Below are 17,983 nucleotides of genomic sequence, written 5' to 3'. Positions count from 1 at the left end.
TCATTATTTACTTTTTCTTTCTTTTCTCTTCTTTCTTTTCTCTTCTTTCTTTCTTTCTTTCTTTCTTTCTTTCTTTCTTTCTTTCTTTCTTTCTTTCTTCCTTCCTTCCTTCCTTCCTTCCTTCCTTCCTTCCTTCCTTCCTTCCTTCCTTCCTTCCTTCCTTTCTTTCTTTCTTTCTTTCTTTCTTTCTTTCTTTCTTTCTTTCTTTCTTTCTTTCTTTCTTTCTTTCTTTCTTGTTCCCCGGCTTTTCTTTCCTCTTTTAATGGATTAAAATTTAATATTCTGTTCAAAATCCACTACTGGCTTGTTAGCTATATCTTTTGTAGTAGTTTGAAACAGTTGTTCTAGGGATTACACTAGGCTTCTTTATCACTGTGTACTCAGAATTAATATCGTACTGCTTCTGGTAAACATGTGAGTCTTACAATTGTATAATTCTATTTACCACCACTCTGTCTTTTGTAGTATTTTCTTATATATTTTAAATCTATAAATATTATAGATCCATGATAAAATGTTATAATTTATGCATTAAATGGTCAATTAAAAAATTAACAGAATAAAAAAGGATATTGTTTTACATGTACTTAGATTGACAATTTTTAGTGCTTTTTATTCTTTAAAAAAAAAAAAAAAACTTTTGCCATCTGATTCTATTTCCCTTCAGCCTGAAGAACTTCCTTTCACATTCCTTATAAGAGTTTTGCTGACAGGGGCGCCTGGGTGGCACAGTCGTTAAGCGTCTGCCTTGGGCTCAGGGCATGATCCCAGCGCTCTGGGATTGAGCCCCACGTCAGACTCCTCTGCTGAGAGCCTGCTTCTTCCTCTCCCATTCCCCCTGCTTGTGTTCCCTCTCTCCCTGGCTGTCTCCCTCTCTGTCAAATAAATAAATAAATAAATAAATAAATAAATAAATAAATAAATAAATAAAATCTTTAAAAAAAAGAGTTTTGCTGACAAAGTTTGGTTCATATGAAAATTCTTTTTTCATTATTGGAAGATATCTTTGCTATATATAGAATTCTGGGTTGACAGTTTTTTAAATATTTTTTTTAAATGGCATTCCATTGTTTCTAGCCTCCATCATTTATGATGAGGAATCAGTTGACATTTACTTAATTATTCCTCTATAGGCAATCTACTCCCCATATCTTTTTCATGATTTTTCTTTTTATCTTCGGCTTATAGAAGTTTGAAAACAATGTCTGCATGTGATTTTTCTTGTATACTTTTGCTTTTTTACCAAATTTTGGATATTTGCAACTATCTTTTCTTTATCATTTTTGTTCCATTCTCTCTTCTACCATCTCCAATCTGCTACTGAGTCTTCTCAATGAATTATTTTTATTTCAACACTCATACTTTAACCCTTCGGTTCTTTTTAATAATTTCATTCATTTTACATTCTTCTGAGGTATTCCAAGAATAGTAGACTCTGATATCATTCTATAGATCATTAACAGCACATTTTTTTAGTTTTTTTTCTTTCTGTTCTTTAATAATTTCCATTGATCTGTAGTCAAATTTATTGATATTTTCTTCTGTCATCTCCAATATGTTGTTAAGCCCCTCTAATTATTTTTGTTTATTTCAAATATTATACCTTAACTTTTTGACTCTTTTTAATAACTTCCATTTCTCTGCTTATTTTCTCATCTGTTCCCTCATTATAATCATATTTTCATTTAGGTCCTGAATACATTTATAACTTTTGCTTTATAGTCCTTGTCTGTTAATTTGAACATCTGGATAATCCAGGGATTTGTTTCTATTAACTGTTTTTTTTTTTTTTTAAGTTAGAGGTTACATTTTCCTGTTTCCATGTCCAGTTATTATTCAATTGCATTTGGGCCTTGTGTGTGATATGTTGTAGAAGACTCTGTGTTCTGTTATATTTCCCTAAATAATGTATTTTTATTCTAGCAAACAATTAAATTACTGGTTGACCACTTTGACATTCTGGTGGCTTAGTTTTATGCTTTGTTAGAGCCTTTCAATGTTGCAATTTTATCCTTTCTTCTTGAATTTATTTCTTAGCCCTGAGTAATCATCTATATTCCTAAGGCACGGCCCTTCTGGATTTTAAGTAAAGCCTTAGACATTTACCAAATCCTTCTACCTTAGTAAAACTCAAACTCCTAGTTTTGTCTCCGTTCATCAGATATATTTGCTCAGCTTTTTCAGCCTTCCAGGTGTTCCTTTTCTCCAGGTTCTTATAGCCTCCCCTCTACATGCACAGTTCACAAATCAAACAAGACATTAGAAGAGTTTATTTGCAGATTTATAGGTAACCTCCCTCTGTGGCTCCATTCTTTCCAAGATTTCCTCCCTCCATTTCAGTTACTCTGTCAACTCTAAACTCAATCTTCTGGCACCTCAAATCAATAAGATTGTAAGTTGCTTCTCAAATTCTAACTGCCCCACATCACACAGACTGGAAAGTTTCTTGGAGGAAAAGCTGTGAGAAATGTGGATTCCACCCAGAACAGTTTACTCCAGATTTTGTCTGCCTTTGGTCCCTCTCCAATGCCTTCAAATAATTCTTTGTTCGTTTTTAATTGCAATGTAGTTGTTTTTAAAGAATCATAACCAGGGTTTGGTATTGCTATCTGAGGAAATGTTTGTCCTGGAATAGTACAAGTTATTCCTCCATTACCAAAAACAGAACTATGAAAATAATTGTTTTATGGTAGATAGTATTTTGAAGTTGATTTGGAAAATTGCACTAAAATCAGTGTCAATAGGATTTCCTCTACTAATAGACTGCTTTTTGAGCAAATTCTATTTTGAGTATTTTCTCAAAATACTCAAAGAGAGTATTACTATTGAGAAAATACTATTTATATGTTTCCACTTACTAAGTAAGGCCAATGAATATCTTTATAGTTAAATTAAACAGAATAATCTAGATAAGTGAAATGAAATAGAGTTACAAGTAAAGAAAATCACCTTAAGGAACATGCTTGGGAGATTAATGGTATGTGATATTTCTGGTTATAACAGAGAATCTGAAAAATGTGGTATACCTATCCAGGGAAAATGGGTAACTCTATCCTCACCATTTTTAAAGCCTTAATCTAAGACAGGCATTTGTTAAGTAATTTGTATAGATGAACTTCTAAAGTAGCCCAGGTAGTCAGACTCCAAATTAAATTCTAACCATTCCCTCTTCTTGCCTACTCAGAATTAAGATCAAACTCATTCACAACACTCATCGCTAGTTCTGACAATATGTATCTCCTATTAATATTCTTCCCATCTCCTATGCTAGCAACTTGCATCCCCTGTCATGCAAACTTGCTCTTCATCCTTTCTGTACAATTCTTGCTCATTTCATGAAGCAGCAGTAAAATGGAGATCTCAGATTGAAGCAGTGAGTGGTTTTCAATGAACCTGAAACACCTTGTCTAGCTCTGCCCACCTCTCCTGTCCTTTAGAATCAGTTTGGAATTCATCTCTTCCAGAGAGCCTCCAGTGTTTAGCCTAGAACCACCTACCACTCCATCTGACCAATTACCCTGGCAAATTGATATCACAGGGCAATTATTAATTGTTTAATTTTATTATTTTTATTTTTTTAAAAAGATTTTATTTATTTATTCGACAGAGATAGAGACAGCCAGCGAGAGAGGGAACACAAGTAGGGGGAGTGGGAGAGGAAGAAGCAGGCTCATAGCAGAGGAGCCTGATGTGGGGCTCGATCCCATAATGCCGGGATCACGCCCTGAGCTGAAGGCAGACGCTTAACCGCTGTGCCACCCAGGCGCCCCTAATTGTTTAATTTTATGTTTCAACAATATTCAAGGTGCTGTGTGGAAAACAAATGAAGAACAAGACAAAGTCCTTAGCTATGAGCACAATATACTTTGGTTAGGAAAATTTTATTCATCACCTACAGTGTAAATTTCATCTGACTTATTTTATCAGTCTCTATGTATACATATATTCCAATATGTCGTTTTACTTCTCTTCCTTCTTTGTAATGATTTCATGCAAGCTATTCATTTCAAGAACCTCACTGACTTCCTATTGGTACCCAACCCTTTAACCCTAAGGACTGAGGGAAAAATGGAGACATGTGACTCCTATCAGGTCTCTGCTGCAACTAGTCCTTGCTGCCTCATCCAACCTTCCTCACTCAGCTTGTAATCAACTTAACTTTTAAAGTCTTTGTACACATTAGGTAATATTTGTCCTCTGTACTCCCAGGGGACTGTGGTCACTGCCCAGCTAGGAAGCCCTACCCTTCATTATTCAGCAACAGCTTGAAGAGTATTCTAATTCTAACCTTCCGCCCTCTGACGGACCAGCTGCATCAAAGGCTGTGTTCCCTTGTTTGTTTGTTTTTTCCCTGAAGCAGAATCACGATTTCAAACTAAGTCATATATTTGAAGAGTAAAGAGTCTGGGTCCAGATTTTCAAAACATGGCTCTTCTCTGAACCACAGCAAATCCAAACTGGATTATGCCTTATGTTAGAGTCAGAACTCATGTGGTCCCCTTTTCTCTGCCCCTCTGGATCCCTGCATGCTGTTCAGGGGAAGTTGCTGGCTTTTGAACTGACAGTTTGGAAATGAAGGCATTTTTCTTTTAGGGAGAATAGTCCTTCAGTGATTCAAACAACGAGCCTTGTGATCAAAATAATTCATAAAGGAAAAGATTTATGAAGTGACTTCACTAGCACACAATGCATTTTTTAAACTTTGTTTTTAAAATAAATCTGTCAGTACACAAGCCAAGACAACACATCTGAATGCAATATCAGTGGACACACCCTGAATCTCTTCTTTGCTTGTCCAAGGCTGTGGCAGGAAAGGAAAATGCTTCTCTTTGTCTTTTTAAATTTAATATTAGTTTTTTAATTAAAAAATGCTAATTCAATGAAAAGACTTAAAAATTGTGCATACTATCATTTCCTACATAAAACCTGCCTTAAAAAAGTGTATTTTCCATCTACTACTGAGCTTGTTTTAAAAAAAATAATAAATAAATAAATAAAAAAGTCCGACTTATAATGAATTCCTCTGGCATAAGGAAATCTGTTCTAATCTCCCTTTATCAGGTTTGAGTGATAGTTCTGCTCAACGAGTATTGACAGGGCCGTCCTGTTTCTCAGGCTTTCGTTTTCCTCAGTTGGAGAAGGATACAGTGCATTTTCACATTCTCAGAGTCTGCAGTTGTTTTTATATAAGAAGCAATTTGCTTGGGTCACGTCAGGTCGAATGGGATGCCTGCCCAGCTCTTGGTTTTAAAGGAAAAACATACAGAAAGACACAAAAACACAGCAGTTTCCTTCATTAAATTCCACTCTACCTGCCATGGGCTTCTAGCCACAATGGAATTTCCCACCCTGGCCTAGTCTAGCCTAACTTTTATTTTTAGGTTTTTTTTTTTTCCCCTTAAACCTTATGAGTTTTCTTTCAAGTGAACTTTGAGGTAAGGATTATTAAATGATAGAGTAATTGCCTGGTTTAAAAAGAATCAGACATAAGAGACAAATGCCTGGTGACCTTCCATAATATTGTTGGATAACCACCCTCTAGATGTCAGCCTTTCAAAAAACTGTTCATAATCAGCACAAGATAGGTAATGTAATTCAAAATCAAAACCTGAATCATGAAGTGAAGTAGGAAACAGCACCTTCTCAGTAATACCCTCTACTTACCGTTATATTAGATAGAATTTTAGAGGAAAAAATGGAACTGAGTAACTGAAAAACAAGGAAATATACAGATAAAGAAGAGAGAAGAAAGTAGAGGAGAGAGAGAGAGAAATAGAGAGAGAAGGAGAGAGGGAGAGGGGGGTGCAGAGGGAGAGGGAGAAAGAAAGAGAGAGACACATATAGAGACAGGCTTTAGGACCATTTTCTCCTAAAAACCATTTATGCTTTTGTCCATAGCCTGGGGGTAACTGATTTAATCAGGATTGTTCACATGGATTATCTAAACTATGAAAAGCAACAAGGAGAACTTCCCAAGAAATCCAGGCTGGGTCTGGTGCAAAATACTTGGGTTGGGGCCTGGAGCTAAGCAGACTGTTCACATTGTATTCAGGGTCCTAAGGAAAGTGGCTCAATGCCTCTATAATTCTTTGTCCCTTTGATCTACCTCACCATTTGGTGTCTCTTGGCATTGTGAATGCTCTCAAAAATGACCCTGCCTAGTTAACTGATTTACAGTCTGGGAACAAAAAAAGGAAAGAAAGAAAAAGAAGTCTGGTAATGAGGGAGGAAAATATACCTTCTTCCTATCTTTGCTCAGCATAAATAAAAATTGAAAGATGTGATTTTGGGGGATGTGAACTCCACTCTCTCCACATTTAGCAATAGCACTGTCAGAGCCAAATTGACGCCTTCTCTCAACTAACTCTCTTTAAAACATACCAAGTTGGCCTTCTCGTTCACTATTTTCAAGCTGTGTTTTACATAATCTTTCTTCGAATGATGAAGTTTACATTTCAGGCATGTCATTTGCTGTTAGCATTGTTGTTCTTTACCCGTTGCTTCTTACCCTCCAACCCCTGATTTCTTGTTAAAGTTGATTGTTAATGTAGCCATTCTTTAGCATCACAGCACATTTATAAACCAAAGATGAGTTTGCGCTCTCTGATTTCCAAAGCCATTTGCTGCTGGAGACCATTTCATGAGTTTGTCTACTCGTGTGAATAAACAAAATGTGTCCATAATGTGAATTTGGAAAAGGACGGAACAAGAGTCTCCAGAGGCCAAAATTACTGCCACAGGTTTCATGGATGCTGCCCTGGCATGTGCTATTCCACATTAACTCTATCTTAGATTTTAGAGTTTTGCTTCTTAATCGATGCCATTTTCCTCCAATAAAACCATGTGGTTTACCCTGACATTTAATAGTGATTTAGTGATTTTAGAGTTTCTTCTAACTCAAAAGTAAATGTTCATGAGACTCATGAACTTGAATCTAGGCAATTAATCTGAACATTTTAGCAGTTCCCTGAGGCTGCATATAATCTCCCACAATCCCTTGCAAAACCTGAGATTTTGAACCACTGTCTAGTTTGTGGTTGCACTGCCAAGGAATAAAGCAAAATCATTACTTATGGCGACTCCCTCTCAAGCACTGCAGTGAACTGAAGCACAAGGAAACCTTTACTATACTTTAGACAGAACATTAGGATTGATGCTAAACACCAAGTAACTAAGAGCCTAAAAATATACCAACTTCAAGAAGAAGAAATTAAACAATACTGGAGTTTAGAAACAAACGTACTGAATCAATATATTACTATGCAGCCCATCATTACAACAAAACTAACCAAAGGACAGCCTCAGCAACGATGGAGGAACACTTGTGTATAATTCTTGAAGCACTACTTAAACTGGATTTGTGGGAAACAATTCTCAGAGGTTTACTACTCACCCTTCTTCCGAACACGCACGTACATGCACACACACACACACAAATGCACCCATCCACACGCATCCACATATAGTACTAGACTAGGCTTGTGGCTCCTGAGTTAAATTTATGTCTGTGAGCCACTAAGCAGCTGCTTTATATATACACTGAGAAGGTCAAAGTGAGAAAAGTGGTGTCACCATGGTTTTGTATAATATTGCAAGGAAACAAAATAAGCTTAGAGCAAGTTAAAGGTAAATGGACAATGGTGAACATAGAGAACAAGTTACAATTCCTTAGGAATTGGTAATAGGTCTAACCTTGCTTAACGCATTTATAAATGACTTGGTCACCCCAGCATCTCATATTTTGCCTGGCATATAGTGGAAACTCAGTTAAGTTTTGCTGAATGCATGGATGAATAATCTGGAACAAGAAGTCCACAATAAATTATCCAAGTATGGATATACTTGGACAGAATTGAACTTCCCTTGGCAGAAAAAAGGTAAGCTGAGGGGGCACAGTACTTGTCCAAGTGTGCAGAAAGGTAGCAGTGTGAACACAGACAACCAAAATATCCAAATATATAAAAGGGATAGCTGTAAGTCTTAACTAGGAAAGGGACTTGAAGGCCACTGAGCTCTTTCAGGCAAAAAGGCCTTGAAAATTTTAGTCACTGTTAAGAGAAGTAAAGAAAATAAAAGTTATACTTCCTTTATATAAAACCCTCTGCTCTTAGAGTACCATGATCCTATGACATAACATTCCAGAGCTTCTTACACAGGGCAGTCATTAAAGAATTCAAATTGGATTGATATAAGCTGGTAGAGAACAAGTTATTTTGCCACATTTTTTTTTTAAAGGTTTTATTTATTTATTTATTTGACAGAGATAGAGACAGCCAGCGAGAGAGGGAACACAAGCAGGGGGAGTGGGAGAGGAAGAAGCAGGCTCATAGCGGAGGAGCCTGACGTGGGGCTCAATCCCGTAACGCCGGGATCACGCCCTGAGCCGGGGGCAGACGCTCAACCGCTGTGCCACCCAGGCGCCCCTATTTTGCCACATTATAACAATTTATTGACTACAAGAAACATGCAAATGATGTGGTTGTTAATAAAAGTTATTTAGCAGATGTCATATTGACATTTCTTAATAATTGGCTACCATGGCATCTTCTTAGTAAGTCTGATTTTCTCCATTATCTGGGTTTATGGACTAGTGATCTTGCAGCTTTGGGTGTTTATGTTTATTAACCCACTCAACAAACTTTTATTGAGTTCTTCCTACAGCTGTACCAGCCGGAGGAGATCAGACTGGATCCTTTAGATATTGTCACTATCCTAAATGGACCTCATGCCTCCTTTGTCCCTTAAATTCCCTGATTTTTACTTGTGGTAATCTATCATGATTACACATCCAGATCCTTGATCCCAGTTTCTTTCCCACTTATTTTCCTTGATTTATTTCCTTTTACCCTATGTCTCTCTTCCTATGAGAAGTAGAGAGGCTGTCTAGTTCTTAGCAGGGGTCATAATGCTATCTAGAGTGGACTTCCATAAGCCCCAAACACATTGCCTTGTTGAAGAGATACAATATACTTTCCGCAGTCAAGAATGATTGATTTCCTCTGCCTCGGTAGATATATTACAAATTAACAGTGGTTCTCCTGTTATAAACCACAATAGCAATCTACTCACCAACATCGGTTACTAAATTGTATCCTGATAGAATTCCAAAATACCCATTAGACTTTTTTTCTACAAGTTCCCTATTTCTTCTGGATATAGTTAATTCACCTAACAAGGATTAATTAGCCACTTCTTTCTGTAGGCAGACAGAAAGAAGTACGATTTTCTTTGCTTATAAAAACTTCTGGTAAGTGGTGATAGGTTTCAAAACCCTCCTCTTATTTGGCAACCATGGCTCAATTATCAGGAACTCCGAGTTCAGAATCTGAGAACAGTGATTCTGTTCTGTGATTTTACACATGCTAGGGATTGGTAAATTGCTGAAGACTTCTTAAATAAAAGAGGAGACAATGTTCTCTTCATCTGCAAGGAACAAGCAGGCATCTTAAATGGGGTTTTAGAGTATCTGGAATACATGATAAACTCTTGGCTTTCTTTTTAAAAACTATCCATGAGGTTCTCTTTAGAAATAGGACAGACTCTGGTGAGTACGGTATCTCACTCATTTTCATGGGTAGAAATCCCATCTGTAACAATGCTTTACAAAGAGACATACTAGCAATACCTTTTCCAGTGAGATACAAATACTAAAAACAGATATAAGATGGGCAAGATAATTTAAAAATATAGGTAGAAAATAATCAAAGCTACTGTGATAGCTTAGATTACCTATGAAATATATGAAAGAATAAAATGAAAAGTTCTTTATTGTTTTAAGCTACATCAGAATTTCCCTCCTGCACGATAATCACGTCTCTTAAATTTATCAAAAGTAACTTTGCTAGGTTCATGAAGAATGGCCTTGATAAGCACAGCACAACCGTAGGCAAAATAACTTCCAAAAGAATGAGTCTACATATATAATTTCATCATTTCTAGAAACATGGATGTCATTAGACTTGAAGGTAACCAATGGATTGGATCAGCTTATTCTGATATCAACCAAAATGTGATCTAATTGCACGCTGCTGTCATTAAACACATTTGGAAAGAAATGGGTCTACTCTATGCTTCTGAAACTTCCCACCCCTCTGCTCCTCTCTCAGCACAAAATATGGCAGCCTTACGTCCAGCCAATAAATTGGAGAAGAGGGTAAAGCATCATTTTGGCATTATTTTTTAAAAATGACAAATAATCAAAAGAGGTGACCCAAATGTTTTAGTGAATGTTACAGGACATAAATTAAGAACTAAGGGTATTTACCTATTTCTAATATTGATGCTTAGAAAATTGTTAAGTATGAAGATAATTTTTCAACCACAGTGTTCCAGACCTATGAATGTTTTAGTGGGCACAGTATATTTAAAAAGGTGCTTGGAAATTCATAATTAAAAAAAGATAATGGCATCTGACTTCTTTATGGTCTAAGTTCTTGTGTTTTCTGGAAAAAGTATCTATGACAGATAGCATTATCTGACAGTTAATGAAAGAGACGAAATTATCTGTTACAGGCCAACCAGGCTCAAAAGCAAAATAATCTCTCAATCTGCAGATGGAAATGGGGCATTAGAAAACACTTTGAGATTCTGTGGACCGAACAGATATTCTATGAAAATTTTGTAAATATTATATATTTTAAAAAATAGTGTCATATGATAACATAGCTGATTATTAAGTATGTAAGTAGCCCTTTTTCTTGATCATCTCCCTCCCCTAAATCTGAAGGGTCAATTTTCTTCATTTATTCTTTTGCATAAATATCCTGTTCATGGATGCTTGAAATATCAGCCCATCAGTTTACCTTTCAACTCTGAAATAACGGTCTTCAGAAGACCAACAACTATGGAGTACTGGCTAATTTGGAACTTTCATCTACTTCTTGCAGGCTGTGTGACTTTGAGCAAGCCACTGACCTCAGTAGCCCAACGTCCTCATCTGTGAGAATGGCATAACAACAGTGCAGGCCTCCCATGCTTACTGTGAGGGCTGAGTTTTATACAGTCAATATGAGGCTGCCTCTCTGAAATCAGGTTACTGAAATCAGGTTAGTTAAGTTAAGCAAAACTTTGGTCTCTTTGTTTGGCCAGGGATCTTCAAATTTCGCTGCTGGTCTCTGACCTTCTGAAATGAGTGGAGCGAATCTCTGCTTGTGTATTTGCCATCTTTCTGTCTCAAGGCCGGGATGGGCTGACCGGTCGGCTTTAGTTTTCACTGAATCTCTCTTTAGCTACATGCTACTAAGGGTAAAATATCAACTATTAAACTGTTTGAAGCAAGTCAATGTTGAAAAGGGAATTTAGTTAAGTCAATAGCAGTGTGCCAGCTTGATCTGCCTTTCAGAAAGATCACCATAATAAGGAGACCAATAAATAAACAAAAAGAATAAAATATACATCTATGTCGAATCTTAGAACCCTTTCTCTAACACATATCATTAAAGGCAACTCTGAGTCCTGCCTATGTAATTTGACATTTAAAATAGAACCCATCACAGTTCTATGGAAGAAATCCACAGCTGAGAACTACCAACTTTTTTCATTCAGATCCTAAGTTTCTACACTCTCTTAAAAACAAAAACAAAAACAAATCAACAACAAAAAATGTGGTTCTGGTTGTATGTAATGCATACTGCTAATTCAGTGGTTTTTAACCAGGGGACAATTTTGCCCCCTCCCTCCTAAAGCACAATTGACAATGTCGGGAAACAATTTTGATGATCACAAGTGAAGGGTGCTATTGGAACCTGGTGGGTAGAAGCCAGGAAGATTGCTAAATGTCTGCAATGCACAGAACAGCACTCTCCCATACACCAAAAAGAATTACCTAGTCCAAAATGGCCACAGTGCTGCTGTTGAGAAACCTTGTACTAACCTGTTACCCCAAAGATACTGGCTTTAAACTACACTGACCACATCAACATTTAAGAGATTCAATCTATGGGATAGTCTAACAGTTGAAGAAGATGCCTATAAGGAGCACCACTTCAAATATACAACTTGACAAATCTGGATATGGCGCTAAGGAAAGAACTGGTAAAATGAGTTGTTTGGTAGATAATTATGTCAAATATTACAAACAGATAATTTTATATTACGGAGTCAACAATATTAACATCCTTTTTTAATTATATGGAGTCTAAAAATATGAAGTGATGGACTAATGCAATGTTATCCTGATACAGAGATCTTTTGAAATGGTTTCTAAAAAGCAGTGAAAACACGGGGGAAAAAAAAGATGGCAAAGTGAGTTCTGAAAAGTTAGGAGTCATTCGTCTATGGTAGGTTATTCTACGCACAGTATTTTCTATACGTATCACAAGCATACGTTTGTGTAGACCGCAGCCCCATATTGGAACACTGCTTCTCTCAGAAGACAAATGAGGCTAAAGCTCAGAGTCTGAGAATGGTTTCTGTGCAAGAGTCTTTTTCAGCAAAGGGAATACAATATGAGCTCTAAGGTAGGTGTGAAATTTATTTTTTCAGTGAGCCACAACTATTCTGCAAACATTTAACTCCTTGCTACTGTTAAAGGATGCTGATTACATATAAAAGGAAGAACCAATAAAAATGAAATTTGAAAATGAAGAAAATAAAATATGTGAAAATTATTTTTAATATGGTTAATATTCAAACATGTGCCATTTTATATTTTAAGGGGCTTCTTGTCCAAGGCAACACATGTTTTTCTGATGAAAGAGGATGCCTGAAACTGACATTCAGATGAGCATTTGGGGTGTGAGGTTGTACATTTTTACTCACCTCTGCAATCACCCTCTTGCTTTTGAATTTTATTTTGGTCAGTGGTAACAGAAATTAAAATGTATTGAGGGCCTCAGAATAATTGGCTTTTATTTCTTATCTCTTAGAACCCCAAGAATTTGCTTCCTAGGCAGGCACTTCACACTGATGAGGAAACAAGAGGTGAAACTGGCTTAGCCACACAGAGAATGGAAACTCACCAATTTCTGAGCGGCCAGTATCTTTTCCTCTCCTTGTTTTCCATTTTAATTTCTAGATTTAGCTCCAAGACATTTGTTTTTTTCTCCCTTAAGGGGAAGTTCTAGAGTCAGAAGAATAGTAGCGGGGAGGGTAGAGATGGTTATAGGTTTTCATAGCAGGTCAATTTAAAACTGTTAAATACCCCCTTTCAAGAGATCATGACTAACAATTACTTCTAGAACTAAGCGAAAGAAGAGATTTTAAATTAGGAAAAAATAGAAAGGAAACAGCACTGTCCTGGCACTGTGAAAGATTCAGGGGGAAAAATCTGATTTCTGCTCTCATGATGCTTACTATCATGTTCTGGTGAGAAAAGATGAATTAAAATAACTGAAGAACAATACGAAACAGTACAATTAAGTGTAAAAATGGGTGGTGGAAGCAAAATGCTGTGGGAAAGCCATGGCTCTTACATGTTTTCCAACTCAGAGGGAAGAGACAATGGGTCAAAAGCAACCTACTCTAGTTTCTGATATTAGTTTCATAATTCAGCTATAATCCCATTACAAAGAACTTCAAGGAACTGTTGACATTTTTTGCTGCCCTGTAGTTTATTGTCTCAAGTATTGCTTGAAATACCAAGCTACACACAGAGATGTCTGCTCTAATGGTATTTGTTGACCTGCATTAGGTTAGGGTTAACCTCAATAAACAGAGATGAACATCACAGGGAACCAGTTAGTCAAATTGTTTTTAAGTAGGCTTGTTCTTTTTTTTAGAATGTTTTATTACTTTTAACCTAAAGACTAGACATTTAAAGAATGTTATCCTCAAATAATCTTGTTATTACATAAAACAGTAATATTTTAATATTAATAAATATAATAAATAAAGCCCAAAATGGGGATGTACAGAGGTGGATTTACTGGGAATTTAATAAAGTTTAAACTTCAGGGCCCTCACTAGCATGGCCCCTTGCAAATGCCTGTAGGTTAATTCGTAATTATAATTTTGTATTCTTTTTCTTAATGAGAATCCCCTAAACAGTTTAAGCTTCTGGCAAAATCCTGATTCACCCTGAGTATAAAATAACCTTGAAGAGATCAAACCTGACAGTCTTGAAAGGCCAATTCTGAGAAGGGTACAAAATGTATTTTTACAGGGATATATAAATCACATTTCCAAACATATCCCTCCTATTGTCTCTGCCATCCACTCCTGCCAAAGAATAGATGCCATCTTACCCCACTGTTACAAGGTTACTAGATTCTTTTAAACTCTGTCTGTTTCATGGCTGGGAATAATCACAGTGTTGTTTGTTGTTGTTGTTGTTGTTTTAACAAGATAAAAATTTCAGAGATAGAAGATAATTCCTAAGAATAAAAGGTATGTTGGAGACTCACAAAATTTTTCACTAAAACAGTAATAATTATTATTCCTAGCTAAAGGATACATGCATTTGAGAAGAGGAAGGATAGGGAAATTCTCTCAGTACAATTTACAGTAGTCTCTACTGAAAAATATGGTGAGTTTAAGCAGTGTGTGGGAATTTTTACCATGAGGAACACCACGTGTCTGTTTTCTGGTTTCTGAAAACCCCAAACAAGCACCTCTAAACCCCACCACAGAATTCTGACACTTCTGAGTAAGAGGTTCAGAACAAAATAAAATCTTTAGATGCACTATGTCTGTCTGCAGTTTTTCCTATAATGCCTTGTCCCAGTTTTTGAAGAAAACTGAATAAAAATTAATTTAAGAAAAAATGAGTGAAATTACCCCAAATGGAATACTAAATTGAAAAATAATAGTTAAATTGTTCATAACCATTTCCTGTTATATTTTTTCTCTCTGTCTTAGAAATGGAGTAAGAATGCTTCAAATAAAAAATGTAAAACCCATCCCATCCCATAAACGGCCCACTCACGTAAACAGGAAGCTTATTAAAAGAGCTTTTCTTGGTTTTCTGGCAAAGCCCACTTTTTATTTTGGTGGCAGCACCTATTAAGGAGAGGACTCTTTTTGTGGGCTGGGTGAAAAATCAAAACATTGCAAATCCATCAGGCACCCGCTGGATTAGAGTTAGTTGACTGACTTCTTGGCTACAAGGAGCAAAATGGCTCTGAGATCAAGGAACAGGCTGCGTTCAGCCTAACCATGCCCCATAGATGCTGGTCTTCCCAGTGCAGGCATCACACAAATCAACTTGAGGTTCTACAGGAGCCAGCAGACACCGGTCTATAATAATGCAAAATGTTTAACAGGCACATTGAACTAACCTCTCCTTTCCTTTACATTTAAATCGCATTTTATTTATTTCTGGGATTTCCCTTTCTGGGAAGCATTGTAGCATAATCAAAAGAACACAGGTTTTGGAATCTGAAAACTTGGTTTCTAGTTCCAGCTGTGCCAAATACAGTGACATGCTGCCTTCCTGAGTCATCAGTTTTCTCATGTGCGGAACGGGGACTAATAATTCTTCCCCAATAAGCTCGGGTTTCTCAAAGCATGGGAAAGCGTCACTTGTCTCTAAATCACCAGAGGTGAAAATACAGATTCCAAGGGCTCCTTTCTGACTTACTAAATTAGACTCTTTGTGAGCTAGAAAGCCTTGGAATCTTCATTTGAAATCCACTTCCCAAATAATTTTTGCACATTAGTTTTAGAGCCACATTCTAACTTGTCTTGAGTCAGGATTAAATGAAATCGATTTGGTGAACCATGTCTGTGAACTGCTCTCACTACTGTTATTTTCCAGGGTAGCTCAAAGCACCAAAGCCAGGACACAGGGCCATCTTCCCAAAGATCTCGCTGGGAGCCATACCCTGCCAGGCCACAAGTATTCCACTTTATCTTCGGTTAGGCAGGATAGGTGCATTGGGGGTAGGAGGAAGTAGAGCTCAGTTGTGACACAGGCGGGATTTCCGTAGAATTTCATTTATGTGACTGTACCTACCCCACAGGGCGATATAAGGATTAATTCCTATTTGGTAATTTACTGTGTGTAAAATGCCTCAAGCCCCTTGGAGGAAAGTGCTATATAAATGTAAAATAATAATTATAATAATAATAACCTTGACTATTTAACTGATCAGTGAATTAGCTAGAAGATTTAGGCTGCCAAGGGACAAGGCAGAAACCATTTTAAGTAGAAACACTGTACATCATCATATCTCATAACTGTTATCACAAAAAGGGGAAACAAAAGTTGAAAATTAAGATAAATCCATATTCTTCACTGATGACAGAGGGTCACTAGTCTTGTTTCACGAAAGCCAGGAAATGCAGAAGTGACAGGTGCATTATAATTCTAACCCAGGCATACATTCTGAGGTCTAATACACTTTGGTCTTTTATTTATATAGACTATATCTCATTGGTGCAACATCTAAAATTTTGCATGAGTAAGGCACCTGACTACAATTTTGCTTAGTTGGAATATGTTCATAATTTACCCCTATTGGTAGGTAATGGTTTTTCTATCTGAAAAGGTACTGATGTTATTCTATGAAGTTCCAGATAATATTTGAAGCAGCTGTTTACTAAATTTGATTCCTGTGTATCCTCCTAAGAAAACTAGGGTGTATTTTTATTTCTGAATTTAGGAAACTACAACATATGAGAGGTATCTTTTCTTCCCAGGAAAAAAATATTTTGGAGCATATACTCACACGAGCTCAACTGCCCTCAGTTCTTACATTATTTGTTTTATTTATTAGATTCATGGAGACCCTCCCACCAAAAACTCAAGGGGCTGAACCCAGAACTTTCATATACCGAACATGAATCACTTCTTAAACCACAAAAAGCAAAAGAAAAGGCTATAGACATCTTAATGGGCAAGCTTCAGATGCTCAAAAGCAATTGTTCAGTTACTCTACTTAGTTATGCATCGTTCAAAACACTTTCTAAATCGGGTAAAAAAGGTTCTTTGTGAAGAACAGGCTTTGGGGCCTTGGACAAGTTTTAATTCTAGTTGTTTTATAGCTCACACACAAAGTAGTTTGTATGTAAAGAGGTACTGTACTTCCATGCAATAAAGTTTGCAGTTGAGTATTTTGAAAGGGAAAGAAAGCAAGCAAGGAGAGGAATGAATATGTGGTACCTTGCTCTATTTTTAATTATTAACTCATAGCCTCAAAGATTTACACTTTTAAAAAATCCAGTACTGAGTAAAAACAGGTGCAGACTAAGGTGAATGAGTACCAGAAAATAAAGTTAAAACTCAAATTACCTCAAATTACATTGTAAATACTGAAATTAAGCTTTACTCTGTTTATAGGGTAGGGAAAGAAAGAAAGACAAAATGGCAGAAAGACAGAAAGTCAAAAATCTAAAAGCCAGAGTTCCAACTGCTTTTCTTTACATGAAGTAGTAAATATTAAAAATTCCTTTTAATTTATAAAAAGTCAAATGATACACAATACTCAGCACAGCAAAATATTCCAAATGTGATGTGTGTCTAAACACATTCATGCAAACACACACGCATACACACACACGTCAAAAATATGGGTGTTCTGGTATAGCTTTCTGGCTTCAAAGGGCCTCTAAAAAGCACGGAAGAAAAAGGGTTTCTGATAAACTGCTTCTACCAGGGTCACTAGCAGAGAACAAGTCCAGCCAAGTGCTGCCAATAATCATTTCTGTTATAACATTTTAAAAATCCACCTTTCCTTTAAGATACTTTTCCTTCCATATAGCTAATATGGTAGCCAGTACCCTGGTCCTTCAGCCACACTGGAATTTCTTGCCCTGCATCACAAGCCCAGCTGTACTCATCAAAGTAGAAAAACTGACAGCATTGTCTGAAAGACACAGCTTGGGATAATTGCTCCTTGTAGTTCCCCTGTCAATGAATATTATCATATTCTTCTCACGAATAAGGTTACTGTACTTTTTTTTTTTATTTCTACACACTTAGCCACTAAGCACATTACTGTTCATGTAATGAAATGGACCAAACGTGACAGTGTGAGCTGTGGTTTAGCATCCCCAAGATTCTGTTCTAAGGTTTCTGTGTGCGCATTTTTAAAAACAATCTTTA

The 17,983-nt window shown here is 36.6% G+C and overlaps 1 protein-coding gene across 35 annotated transcripts in view; it reads right to left on the bottom strand.

Annotated features, from left to right (window-relative positions):
* The window catches only part of ZBTB20 (zinc finger and BTB domain containing 20), a 771,855-nt gene that overhangs the window by 331,216 nt on the left and 422,656 nt on the right, over positions 1 to 17,983 (bottom strand). For 5 of the 35 annotated variants that reach the window (XM_087861244.1, XM_087861258.1, XM_087861268.1 and 2 more), the window contains one exon: positions 1 to 17,983. This exon is cut by the window's left edge and continues 31,160 nt beyond it; it is cut by the window's right edge and continues 19,804 nt beyond it. The exons of the other annotated variants lie outside the window; for them this stretch is intronic. The gene's annotated coding sequence lies outside the window, so the exon portion shown is untranslated. 35 annotated transcript variants of the gene reach the window in all.

The sequence above is a fragment of the Ursus americanus genome, chromosome 4, assembly GCF_024610735.1.
Source record: "Ursus americanus isolate L20-20 chromosome 4, mUrsAme1.1.p, whole genome shotgun sequence".
Taxonomy (NCBI): Eukaryota; Metazoa; Chordata; class Mammalia; order Carnivora; family Ursidae; genus Ursus; species Ursus americanus.
This window is presented reverse-complemented; position numbering and strand designations above follow the sequence as displayed.